Source organism: Eschrichtius robustus, chromosome 16 (assembly GCF_028021215.1).
Source record: "Eschrichtius robustus isolate mEscRob2 chromosome 16, mEscRob2.pri, whole genome shotgun sequence".
Lineage (NCBI taxonomy): Eukaryota > Metazoa > Chordata > Mammalia > Artiodactyla > Eschrichtiidae > Eschrichtius > Eschrichtius robustus.
In genome coordinates this window covers 8,556,235-8,569,333 of record NC_090839.1, presented here as the reverse complement: position 1 = coordinate 8,569,333, position 13,099 = coordinate 8,556,235, and the positions used below count along the sequence as shown (strand labels likewise).

Sequence of the window (13,099 nt, the reverse complement as noted above, 5' to 3'; positions counted from 1 at the left end):
TCTTCTTCCTGGGTGATCGTTATCATTTGCTCCTCTTTAGCAGGTTGTAATGGTTAATTTTGTGTGTCAACTTGACTGGATCATGGGTTGCCCAGATGTTGGTTAAATGTTATTTCTGGGAGTGGCTGTGAAGGTGTTTCCAGATGCAATGAGCACTTGAATCAGTGGACTCAGTAAAGCAGTGCGCCCTCCCCAGTGTGGGCGGCATCATCCAGTCCACTGAGAGCCTGAATAGAACAAAAAGGCAGAGGAAGGAAGAGTTCAGCCCTTCCTGGCTCACCGCTTGAGCGGGGACATCGATTTTCTTGCCCTAGGTACTCCTGTTGCTTAGGCCTTTGGACTCAGACTGGAACTACACCACTGGGTCTCCTGGGCTGCCAGATTATAGACAGAAAATTGTGCAACTTTCCAGCCTCCATAATGGCGTGAGTCAATTTCCTAATAATAAATCTCTTCCTATACATACATATCCTATTGATTCTATTTTTCTGGAGAATCGTGATTAATAGAATGATTTAAAAAAACCCAATAGCCTAGTTACTAGTTTTATGCAAAATTATCTCTTTTACTGGTATCACTTATACTTTGACAGGGAACTCACCAGAGTTCCAAGGCCAAGGTGTATCAAATATAAGTTACCTGATATATGGGAAATGCACCAAATTTGACTATCCTGTGTGTCTTCAGACACATCCTTGCTGTTTATGGAACTGTCACACTGAAATTTAAATTTCAGAGTCCATATATACAGTTTTATTGGAACTTAGACATGCTCAGCCATTTACTTACCGTGTACAGCTGCTTTCATGCTGCAGCGTCAGAGGTGAGTAATTGAGACGGAGCCCACAGAGCCGACAAAGCTTAAAGTATTTAGTATTTGGTGCTTTACAAAAAATCTGTTGACCAACCCCTGTCCTATGGAAATGAGCAAGAGACACACTCACCTTCTTGGCCTCCTGAAGCAATGGCCATTTTTCAGTCCCTAAAATACACCAAACTGTGTACTGACTCGAGACTAACCCCTCCGCTCTTCTCTCTGGAGAACAATCTTCTCTCAGCCATTTTTGGTCTGATCATATTCATCCTTCCAGCAATTTCCCCTACCTAGAGAAGACTTCTCTGGCTACCTGTCTAAAACAGTTTCTATTATTATTTTTTTTTAAATTGGCTGTGTTGGGTCTTTGTTGCTGCACGCGGGCTTTCTCTAGTTGTGGCGAACAGGGGTGCGGTGCTCCAGCTTCTCATTGCGGTGGCTTCTCTCATTGCAGAGCACGGGCTCTAGGCGCGTGGGCCTCAGTAGTTGTGGCTCGCGGGCTCTGTAGTTGTGGCTCGCAGGCTGTAGAGCACAGGCTCAGTAGTTGTGGCGCACAGGCTTAGTTGCTCTGTGGCATGTGGGATCTTCCCGGACCAGGGCTTGAACCGGTGTCCTCTGCATTGGCAGGCGGATTCTTAACCACTGTGCCAGCAGGGAAGCCCAGTTTGTATTATTCTTAACCCTAGTTTCCTGTTCTTTTCAATAATAGTCCTGCCCATGGTTTGTAATTATTGACTTGTCTTGTTCATTAAGGTTGCTGCCCCTTTTACTCTGCAAATTCCCTGTCAACATGTCTGTCTTCCCAGGGTGGGTAAGAGTGTGAGCTCTGAAACCAGACAGCCTAGGTTTGAATCCCAGCTTTGTCACTTACAAGTTGTGGAAGCTTGGGTAAGTCACTTATCTTCTTGCTTCTTCCATTTTCTCATCTGCAACGTAGGGATAATCATAGTAACTACGTAGTAAACATAGTAAGTACTACATTAAGTTTTGAGGATTAAGTAAGTTGTAGATAAAGCATTAAGAAGGAAGCAGCAAAGGAAGCCATAAACAAAACGAAAAGACAATCTACGGGCTGGGAGAATATATTCGCCAACAATGCGACCAACAAGGGCTTAATTTCCAAAATATACAAACAGCTCATACAACTCAATATCAAAACAAAACAACCCAATCAAAAAATGGGCAGAAGACCTAAATAGACATTTCTCCAAAGAAGACATACATATGGCCAACAGGCACATGAAGAGGTGCTTAACATTGCTAATTATTAGAGAAATGCAAATCAAAGCCACAGTGAGGTATCACCTGACACGGTCAGTATGGCCACATCAAAAAGTCTACAAATAATAAATGCCAGAGAGGGTGTGGAGAAAAGGGAACCCTCCTACACTGTTGGTAAGAATGTAAATTGGTGCAGCCACTGTGGAAAAGAGTTTGGAGGTTCCTTAAAAAAACTAAAAATAGAGTTACTATATGATCCAGCAGTCTCACTCCTGGGCATATATCAGAAAAAGATGAAAACTCTAATTCAAAAAGATAATGCACCCCAGCGTTCATAGCAGTACTATTTGCAATAGCCAAGACATGGCAGCAACCAAAGTGTCCATTGACAGATGAATGGATAGATAAAGAAGATGTGGCATATATATATATATATATATATATATATATACACACACACACACACACACACACAATGGACTATTATTCAGCTATCAAAAAGAATGAAATAATGCCATTTGCAGCAATGTGGTGGACTTAGAGATTATCATACTATGTGAAGTAAGTCAGAGAAAGACAAATACCATATGATATCACGTATATGTGAAATCTAAAAAAAATGATATAAATGAACTTATTTACGAAACAGAAATAGACTCACAGACATAAAAAAACAATCTTATGGTTGCCAAAGGGGAAAGGGAGGGGAAGAAGGATAAATTAGGAGTTTGGGATTAACAGATACGCACTACTATATATAAAATAATAAACAACAAGGACCTACTGTATAGCACAGGGAACTATTATATTCAACTTCTTGTAATAACCTATAATGGAAAAGAATCTGAAAAAGAAATATATGTGTGTGTGTGTGCGTATATATATGTGTGTGTATGTATATATATCTCTGAATCACTTTGCTGTACACCTGAAACTAACACAACATTGTAAATCAATTATACTTCAAAAAAAAAAAATACTAGTAAAAAAAACCAAAAAACAAAACCCAGTACCTGGTAAGCAATTGATAAGGGTTAGCTATTAATACTTAGTACTGTATCTTCAGGGTTGAACACAAGAGTACAACCAGTATCTCTTTGAGTGAACAAAGTTTTAGGAATGAAGCATTTGTGGAAATGAAGGCTTTATCTAGTGCCTCATACCTCTTTTATTTTTTAACCATATGCTGTTTTCATTTAAACATTATGGACCTCAAGTTTCATTTAGTCCATGAAAGGCTATAACTGACCTTGATTTACGTAACAAATCAGTAAGGCAAGTGTTTGAAGCATTTTTTTAAATTACTTTTTTTGTGTGGGGGGGTGGTAATTTAGTATCTGTCATGGTATGCCCATGGACAGATTAAGACCTATAAGCATTATGAGGCCTACATCAGTCAGCTATTGCCATGCTAATGTCATGTAACAAATCACCCAAAGCTCAGTGGCTTAAAACAATAATTATTTAATCTCACAAAAGCATCTGCAAATTGGCTGGTTTTCAGATGATCTAGACTGGGCTGGGCTGGGCTTCAAGGTGTGGGTTGCATCAGGGTCTGCTCTAGGTGTCTCTCATCCTCCTTGAATGAACAGGCATGTTCTTCTCACGGCACTGTTGGACATGCAAAAAGAGCAAGACCTGCGGTGTAAACACGTTCTAAGGCTTTGCTTGCATCCTGCTTGCTAACAGCCTATTACCAACAAAGTCACATGACTGAGTCCAAATCAGTGGGTCAGGGAAGTATATTCCATCCAAAGCAGGAATGGGAGAGGTGTATTTCCTGAACAATAATACACACTATCCCAAGACCCATAACCAAATAAAAGTTAAAAATCAAACTAAAATGAAAAGTTATATTTTTCAAAGAGACAAAAACATGTACATGTCAAAAATAGCTTTTCTGAATTTTCTGGTTGTCTCCTTTGGTGGGCAAGAGGGGTTGTAATGGTGTCCCTGCTTTTCTGGTCCTTTAACTGTGTGTCTAGTCTTCATTTGGGGCCAGCCAGCACTGATGAGTACTCCTTTTTGTATCCAAGTGCCCAGCACTTGGTAGGTATTTGACATAGTTTGTTGAATGCAATTGTTGAATTCTATAAATGTATGGCAATTGCATCAGTGCATGATAGCTCTATTTGCTATACAGAAATTCAGGAGCATTGTAGGTATTGCACGTTTCTACATCAAAGCTTTAAAAGTAGTTATGGGGTGTGGAGGTGCACACAACTTCTAACACTGCTGTGCATACCTTGGAGGCCTCCAAGCAAGTCGTTGCCTTTGGGTTTCCTGTTTCTCTGTTTCGCCTGCAATGGAAAAGCGATCGCTTTCTCATCTGATGTTGCCCAAGGGAAATGTGTGCCTGGAAGATAATCAACAGAGAGGAGAGTGTAGACAAGTAAATAAACAGTTTAATGAATATAAGATAAAACATGAATTAGGGCTTCCCTGGTGGCACAGTGGTTAGGAATCCACCTGCCAGTGCAGAGGACACGGGTTCAAGCCCTGGTCCGGGAAGATCCCACAAGCCGCAGAGCAACTAAGCCCGTGTGCCACAACTACTGAGCCTGTGCTCTGGAACCCGGGAGCCACAACTACTGAGCCCGCATGCCTAGAGCCCCTGCTCCGCAACAAGAGAAGCCACCGCAAAGAGAAGCCCACGCACCGCAACGAAGAGTAGCCCCCGCTGGCTGCAACTAGAGAAAGCCCGCGCGCAGCAACGAAGACCCAACACAGCCAAAAAAAAAAAAAAAAAAGCCAAGAATTAAAGCCAGCTTTCAGAACCTCACATTTTCCTTTCATCTACTGTTTATTCAGTAATTGCACAATTACAACTTGCATAAATGATTTTATATACCTAGTAGTCTATAAATATCTCCAGTATGTATATGTTTGTAGATAAGGAGGGCAGGGACGATCATGATTGAACAAACACGTTCTGACATAGAAATAACCTTGCAAATACTACGATGTTCAGATTCTACCAATGCTGGTTTTTCCTGACCCGGGGAACTCAGTGTTACGAATTTTATTAATAACTACCTTTGAGAGACTAACAAATGCCACACATTGGGGTGAGATATCTCTATATATTATTATTTTTAACCCATGTAACAGCACTGCCATGTTAGAACATATCCCTATAGTAAAGAAGGGAACACAGAGATGCAGTAAGTAGCTTGAGCCTGTATTTGAGCTCTAACATGCTTCACTAGAAAATCAGGCTGTTTTGAAAGTTGACTACCCACCTGTGTACAGGGAGGGCCAGTTGAGGACAAGCAAGCGTGGCATATAGATATCCATGTGACTGTCGCATCTTATTTCTTGCACCAGGATTAACGGAACAGAACACCCAGTGTGGGAAGCCACCTCAGGGCCACCCTGCAAATATTTGTATACCTCCCCACCATTCTGTTTTCCTTCAGTTTTGTAGTGCAGAGCTTCTTTATTAGATGACTAAGATAGGCATGGTAAACATGTCACCCGGATTGTCAGATGCCTCTGGTTTGGAAATGTTCACTCAGAGCCATCAGTGAAGCCCAGAGATGACATCTTACAAGCTGGTGATAAAGCTTCAAGTAGCTTCCACTGTGAGAAGGGCTTAATTATGTGTGATTTTTCAAGCAGTATCTGTAGATTATACAGATAAGATGTCTCCTTTCTGTCTGGTGTGTGCCTTGTACTAGCACCCGTATTGAATCATGACTGCTAGCTCTCCTTGGTTGTGAATTAGGGCCCCAGGAGCCTCCAATCAGGTTTAGCCATTGTCCTCACAAAGCTCATTATTGCTCTTTTGGTTGAAATTTGAGGGGCCGAACAACCATTAGGTAAGTATGCAATGTCAGGGGAGCAATTTGGTTTGAAAAGTCTCAGAAACGGCCTTTAAAAAAAAAAAAAAAAACCTTCTAGGGCATTTCTTTTTTGAAAAAATAAGTTGAGTATCTTTGTTTAAAAAAAAAAAAGGGTTTCTGCCTTTGCAGTTAAGAGCAATCCTTAGAAGGCATCCAAAAAAAAAAAAAGTTGGCTCTGTTTTCTGAATTGCTAGTTGGGAGAACAAAAGCAGCAAGGGAAAGTTTGACTTGACTTCCTCTGCAATTTGTTTATATCATCGGAGCAGAAAGAATCTCAGGGCTCAGCTCGCCACTTCCTGAATAAAGAGAGAAAAATGCCCAGAGTGCTGGATTCATTGAGAAGTGCAGAGCGGTCAGCAGAAATCCTGACCGACTGAGGGGCCCAGAGGGCAAAGGAAGAACTTTCTCCATTCAGCTACGATCTAAGATAACTGCGAAGTCCCCAGTCACCAAATACTCCCCCAGCCCTCCCAGTGGCCACAGAGAGGCCAGCTGGAAGGAAGGTGCAGGCTTCCCTGGCTTGTTGCTATGGAGTCGGCTTCATCCAAGACAGTATTGTCAATCAATCGAATTCAAAGACAGCAGTGGCAGCAATGGAAGTGCATTGAAATTACAAATATTTACTTGAAAAAAAATATGTCCAAATCAGATGTAACTGAGATGGTAAGGTTCTGTTTACTTCTCTAGGTAGTAGCCGGGAAACAGCCAAACCAGTTAGGTAGGAAACTTTCTTTTTTTGGTCAGGTATGTACTGAATCACTGGCAGCAAACTTCAGGGATTTTTAGGAGAGAAGATTTCTTTCTCTCTAGGTTCTCCTGGGCAGAGTGCCTGTATTCCTTCCCCTCCACACACACACTTTTTAAAAACAATTCGAGGCCAGCTGAGCTCATTTTGATTATTGCTGTTAGTTTCCTGCCACTTGTCTTTGTAGGCTGGAGTGAGGCCGAAGGATTTAGATGAAAAACATCAGGCTGCTCTCCTCTTCGAGAAATCTTACCTGTGTGGTTTCCTAGCTTGCCTTTTCATAACTTACTCGGTTGAGGTCTGCCATGGCTGGCCTATTTATTAAAGAGAAATTTGAAATCAGTGGGTGAAAGGGCTAAGAGAAAAATACAGTTGAGCAGTGAAGGTACTTGGCTGAGTACCCTTATGGGAGACTGATCTCATTGGCCTTTGGAACACTGGAGGGGATTGCAAAACATGCAGCTAGAACAGAGAGAGAGAATGCAGATGGGGGGGGCAGAATGGGGAGACAAAGAGGGTTTCCCTTTCCTCCGAAAGGGGGGATCATCCTTACTAAAGTGCGTTTCTTGGGGCAGCTCAGAAGCAGGAGAAAATGCCAGGTAATAAGGCTGGTGGCCATTTGAATAATGAATAGTATAACACGCAGTGATTTCAAACCTCACAGTTTGTTATTGGAAGTTTTTCTTCCCATTTGGAGGGCAGGTTTCCATCAATTCTCTTGTCTAATTCCTGCTTCCTGCCAAGCTGCTGCTGTTTTCAAGAAAACACTTGGGTCATCGTTTGAGAGCTTCAAAAATCTCAGTGTTCAATTAGCCTCCTTTTGAATCCCTTCTGATGGTTGGTTAAATATGGGTCCAAAGTCCTTTCTGTGAGTAGGGCGGATCCTGGGGTGAGGAAACTTAATTTTCTGAGTGTTAAGAAAAATAATGTTTTAACAGCACCATTACTAGAAAACTTGGAAATTGCATTCTTCTAGTCTGTTCTGTTCAATTCCATTTTATGGACCTCTGAACATTTCATAGTACAAAGGGCTATTATATAAAAAGGACACTCGGATATTCTTCTTAAAGGTTCCCTTGTACTTTCATAGCATGTTTACAAGGCTACTAAGTATGCTTTCTCATCACTGTGTTTTAAATGGCTCGACTATTACTCCCACGTTTGAGAATCATTGAAACTGCCTGAATGGAACCGGGATATCCTTTGTTCCCCATTGATTTGGAAACAAAAGACGCAGGAAAAAAAGTTTATTTTGCTGCTGCATGCCATATGCAGATGAACGCATTGTCGATTAAATTAAACCAAGGATCTGAAGACTTTTTCAAGCCTTAGAAAGAATGTTCTTATAGTTACGGTACATGTTAGAATTTGCCCTCCAGTTTTCATTTATTCCATTGTGCCTGTGTCTAACGTAGGGTTATTTAAGTCACACACCCAAGTCTTCAGGAATAATAAAGCGTAATCAATAGAGGAGAATCAGCATCAAAAAAGACAAAAGTTGCTATGTTGTTTCTTAGGTGGGAAATACCAGATGGACACAAGTAGGCAGTGCCCTCCATTCATTTTCTCCCTTCTCCATCTTTTCCATTTTCTCTAGACCCGAGATTCTCGTCTTCGGCACTGTTGACATTTGGACTGGGTCATTCTGTGTTGCAGGGGGCTGTCCTGTGCGTTGTGGGGTGTCTACCAGCTTCATGGGCCTAGACCCCAGATGCTGGCGGCACCCCTCCACGGTCATGACAGGCAGCCTCGGCTTCTGTAGCTGCCACATGTCCCCTAGAAGGGGGGTGGGGAGGACGTTTGGATCGCCTCAGGTTGAGAACCACTGTTCTAGAGCAACCCACCCACAGAATCCTGTTTGAAGGAGGAAGAGAAGATTAACTTCGTGTTCGGCCAGCGATAGTGAAAATCACTGGTTACAAAGCAGTTATTTTAATCAATTCATAGAGTTAGATCTCAAAATATAAGAGAGAGCGCAAGAGAAGGAATCAAAGGACTCAGACAACTTAATAGCCAGCCCTTCATTTTACAGGTGGGGACCACAGCAGGAAGTGCATCCCAGCGTACACAGCTAGGTGGTGAGCTAAGGCTAGTTATTGCTAGCTTTTTTTCTTGTTATTTCAAGTAGTTCATGGATTCACTTACCTATCATTGTGCCCCTCCTACTGGGAAGCATCTCAGAGTAGACGGGAAACAACGCATCTCAGGATCCTTTTCCTTATGACCGTGAAGTAATTAATATTCACTAATTTAATTTTCAGTGGCTAGAAATGGACATGTACTACAGTAATAAAATACACATTTTATGAGATACTGTTAGAATAAAAATGTATCATAGTGACAATATGGCTAAAGAAGTTTAAAACACGTCTTAATAAAGATGTATCTCTATTTCACTAGGATGTATAGTTCGTATCAACTATTTTTATTAAATATCGAAAAAGAGAAGCAGTGCCCAGAACCACATAATCTGAGTCCTGTATATACAATAATAAAGCTATCAGTGTTCATTTTTAGTATTTTTTTTAAGTTTTAAATTATGAAGTGTTTTGAACGCTGTGACAAGTGGACAGAATAAATGGTACAATAGTCAGTACATGTACTTACTGCTAAGATTTACTGGTTTCCAGCTCTCCCATTTCAGAGCCTTTACTGGTCCTTCTGGCAATCATTTATCTGCATGGCTCATTCCTTCCTTCCCTCATCCAGGCTGAAATGGCACCTTCTCAGACAGGCCTCCCAATCTTTCTTTATAGTGATACAACTACAGAGTGTATTCTATATGATGAACAGAGGGCACTATCCGTCACTTGCCAGCCAGCCCTGCTTTAATTTTTCTTTATAGCACATATTACATATAAATAACGTGTTTGGTTTACTTATTTGTCTGTTTCCTCCAACTAGAATCTAGCCTGACGCCCTGATGGCTTTGTTTCATCTAGTAGTGCTCAGAACAATGCCTACCTAGTACACAGTAGGCGCTCAGTAAATATCTGTTGAATGAAAGTGTTGTCCGGGCAAACTGTGGGCACGAGCAGGCTGGTAACAATTTAGTGTGGGTTGATGAAGTCTTGCACTCTTGTAAATGACCTTTGTCTTCTCAAGTGTAATATTTAATATTTAATTGGTTTGGCATGACAAGTTAAATATTGCAAGCAGTTAATCATTTATTCATTTTAAATAACAGGTTGTTTTTTAATAGAAGTCTAATGAAGAAAATAATAATGGACTCCCAGCCGACTGATCAGAGAAGCCTACTGATATTTAAACAGCAAAACAAAAGTACATGCTTATAGTTAGAAACTTGAAATTGCATAGAAAAGTTACAGAATAAAAAGTAGAAGACATTCCCTATCTACAAAAAGAAACACTTGTAACCAATTTCTCATGAATTGTTCCAGAAAATTTCTCTATGCCTATAGGTATACATTTACTAGCAAAATACACCTTAAGTTGCTTTAAATGCACACACACACATGCATACACACATACCAGAATGGTTTCTTTAACCCCTGCACAGTTTGTACTGAGATATTTATTTGCTCAACTATGTGTTGAACATCTCTCTTCCATCCAACTGTACCTGCCTATCCACCATTCTATCCCCCGTGCCTGGCACACAGCAAGCCTCATTACCTGTTTGTTGAACAATTGGTTAAACTGGTACACACTCTTCAACAGCAGGTGCTATGCTTTTTTTTTTTTTTTTTTTTTTTAATTATTTATTTATGGCTGTGTTGGGTCTTCGTTTCTGTGCGAGGGCTTTCTCTAGTTGCGGCGAGCGGGGGCCACTCTTCATCGCGGTGCGCGGCCCTCTCACTATCGCGGCCTCTCTTGTTGCAGAGCACAGGCTCCAGACGCGCAGGCTCGGTAGTTGTGGCTCACGGGCCCAGTTGCTCCGCGGCATGTGGGATCTTCCCAGACCAGGGCTCGAACCCATGTTCCCTGCATTAGAAGGCAGATTCTCAACCACTGCGCCACCAGGGAAGCCCGTGCTATGCTTTTATTAATGTACCGTGGCCAAAACACGATTCTTACGCCATTAGTGAAGTTCTTTAGGATTTGTATTCAATGAACATTTATAAATTTTTGAAAATTGTTAGCATTCTAGGTGTTCTCATGTGAATTAGCTCACGCAGTCCTCAGGCAAATCTCCTAAAGTGATTATTTTCATTTCTGTTTTTCAAATGAGAAAGACTTAGATAGCAAAACCAAACTATAGATGAAGATGTAATATTAGGAAAAAGTTCTAGGCCTCCATGCCCTATTTATATTTCTAGGTAACTTCATTTTTTTTTTTAACCAATCTCAGCAGTCAGAATGCTGTGAACGTTTGAGCTGAGCTCTAAATACCAAATATTTCTGTATAGTCTGTCATGTCACAAAGATACATTTCAAGTCTCTCTAATTAGCCCAGCAGATGAAACAAAGATCTGAAGACTTACTAAACACTAACAAAACAAACAAGCAAACAAAATTCCTCTAACACAAGAGAAACTTCTTGACAGTGTAAAAAATGAATCCACCTGGCTTCTAAGAAGCAGGCCAGAGCAGCTCAGAATCAAAACACAGGAAGTAAGTTGTAAATGGCAGAATGAATAAAACAACTATTTTGGGGGTGAAACAGAATCTGCTCTCTGCACTTTAGATGTCACCTTTCAAAGTGAGGAGGGAGCACGTGGGGTCAAAATGTTCACCCAGGGGCTCCATTTTCAAAACGAAACAGCCAGTATACAACTCGGTAAAGTAAAAAACCATCGAATTACATGGTTAAAAATGGGTGAATTTTATGGCATGTAAATTACATCTCAAGGTGTTAAAAAAAAAAAAAGGAAGAGCCAAATTAACAGTTAAAAGTTGTTTTATCTTGCCAGCAGGCAGCCAGTACAGATTCAGGTGTCTCGTGTGTGTGTGTGTGCGTGCGTGCGTGCGCGCACGCACGCGCTGTGGTCTGTGAGTTCAGGTCTCGTGTGTGTGTGTGTGTGTGTACTGTGGTCTGTGAGTCCAGTATGTGGGGACTCGAAGGTTACTGTTTAATATTATGTAGAAAACATGTGCAGAGCCAAGGAGGTGAAAACAGTTCTCTCATAAAAAGACCATGGGGCTGGGGGGCTCCTGAGAAGTCAAAGTAGTTGAAAAGATGAACCTTTTGTCCTGGAGGTGTCATCACATCCTCCTACTGGGGCGAAACCACAGAGCATAAAGCTTGCCTCCCGCTTGCCGCTTCCCTGTTGATTCTGTTCCCTCGTAATAGCAGCCTTGTTCCATCTGCCGGGATTCAGAGATTTATGGAGGCAGAGTGTGAGGGGAATTATTTCCAAAAGAAATAATCGCAGGAACAGTGAGACGGAAGGAGGAGGAGAGAGAGAGAGAGGGAGGGAGAGAGAAACAGAAACAGAAGCGCGATTAATTTCCAGGACAGAATTAAAATTGGCTATCATGTCATTAAAGTGTTAAAACACTGCCAGCACTATAAACTGACAGCGATGCCTTACGAAGAGCCTTCTGTTGGGACCGGACGAGTGAAATGAAACTCAGAGGGGAAGGGGATGGGTGGGGAGGAGGACCTGCTCACCGCCAGGAGCAGGGCTGTGCAGTTAAACCTCAGGTCGTGGTTTGATGCCCTTCTGACTCGCGGAGACAAAGGCCACCTGCCAGCCTGGGGTCAGGCGAGACCTCACACTCCACGTGAGCACCTCCTGTGGGAAGAAGGAGAAAAAGACGCGTGAGCAAACCTCAAAATTACTGACAAAAGAAAACAAAGCCTTACTCAGTCTAAAAAACCAAGTGAGGTTATTTTTCTGAGAATTACATAAGCAAATGCCCCACGCTTACCTCTGATTATTATCTCTTAATCATAGGTTTAAAAATGTCAGTAAAACTATGTCAGACTAGGACAGAGGTTACTTTGGGGAAAGAATAATGATTAGGAGAGGACACGGGGGGACTTTCAGGGTGCTGATTTTCCGGATATGTGACAACTTTGGGAAAATTCATCAAGCTGGATATTTCCAATTTGCGATTATGTATATTTTACTAACATTAAAAAAATGCCAATATGATCTCCCTGTTCCTCCTTCCTCATTCATTTCAAAGTTGATGTGACCAAAGAGAGCTTGGATCCTCCTCTAGCTGTGTTGCCCCCACTTAGCTCATGGTAGCCTTCAACGACTTACCCCAAGACTTCAGCAGCATCCTGGATTCTTCTTTCCTCCTGCTGGCTCTACCTCCAAAGCAGGATCCCATATCTCTCTGATTTCCTCCATCTCCACTGGCCTTCCAAGTCAGCGTCCTGTTTGGCTAGACAGTGGTTAATGGACTGCCAATCAAGTTTCCTGCTCCCTCTCATGCTAATCCAGTCTCCAAAGTTACCTTTTTTAAAAATGGAAATCAGGTGACCACATCCTCAAAGTCCCCGAACAGCTTCCCGTCACATGTAAAGTAAGACCCAGCTGTGGGTAAGCCTTCTGGAGT

At 41.8% G+C, this 13,099-nt stretch overlaps 1 long non-coding RNA gene across 1 annotated transcript; it reads right to left on the bottom strand.

Moving 5' to 3' along the window:
• Positions 1-3,503: 3,503 nt before the first annotated feature.
• LOC137750504 (uncharacterized) lies at positions 3,504-7,411 on the bottom strand. Its single transcript, XR_011070466.1, has 4 exons — positions 7,283-7,411; positions 6,879-6,939; positions 4,281-4,391; positions 3,504-3,646 (listed from the first exon to the last, which is right to left on the bottom strand). It is a non-coding gene; the product is annotated as an uncharacterized lncRNA (long non-coding RNA).
• Between the last annotated feature and the right edge of the window lie 5,688 nt (positions 7,412-13,099).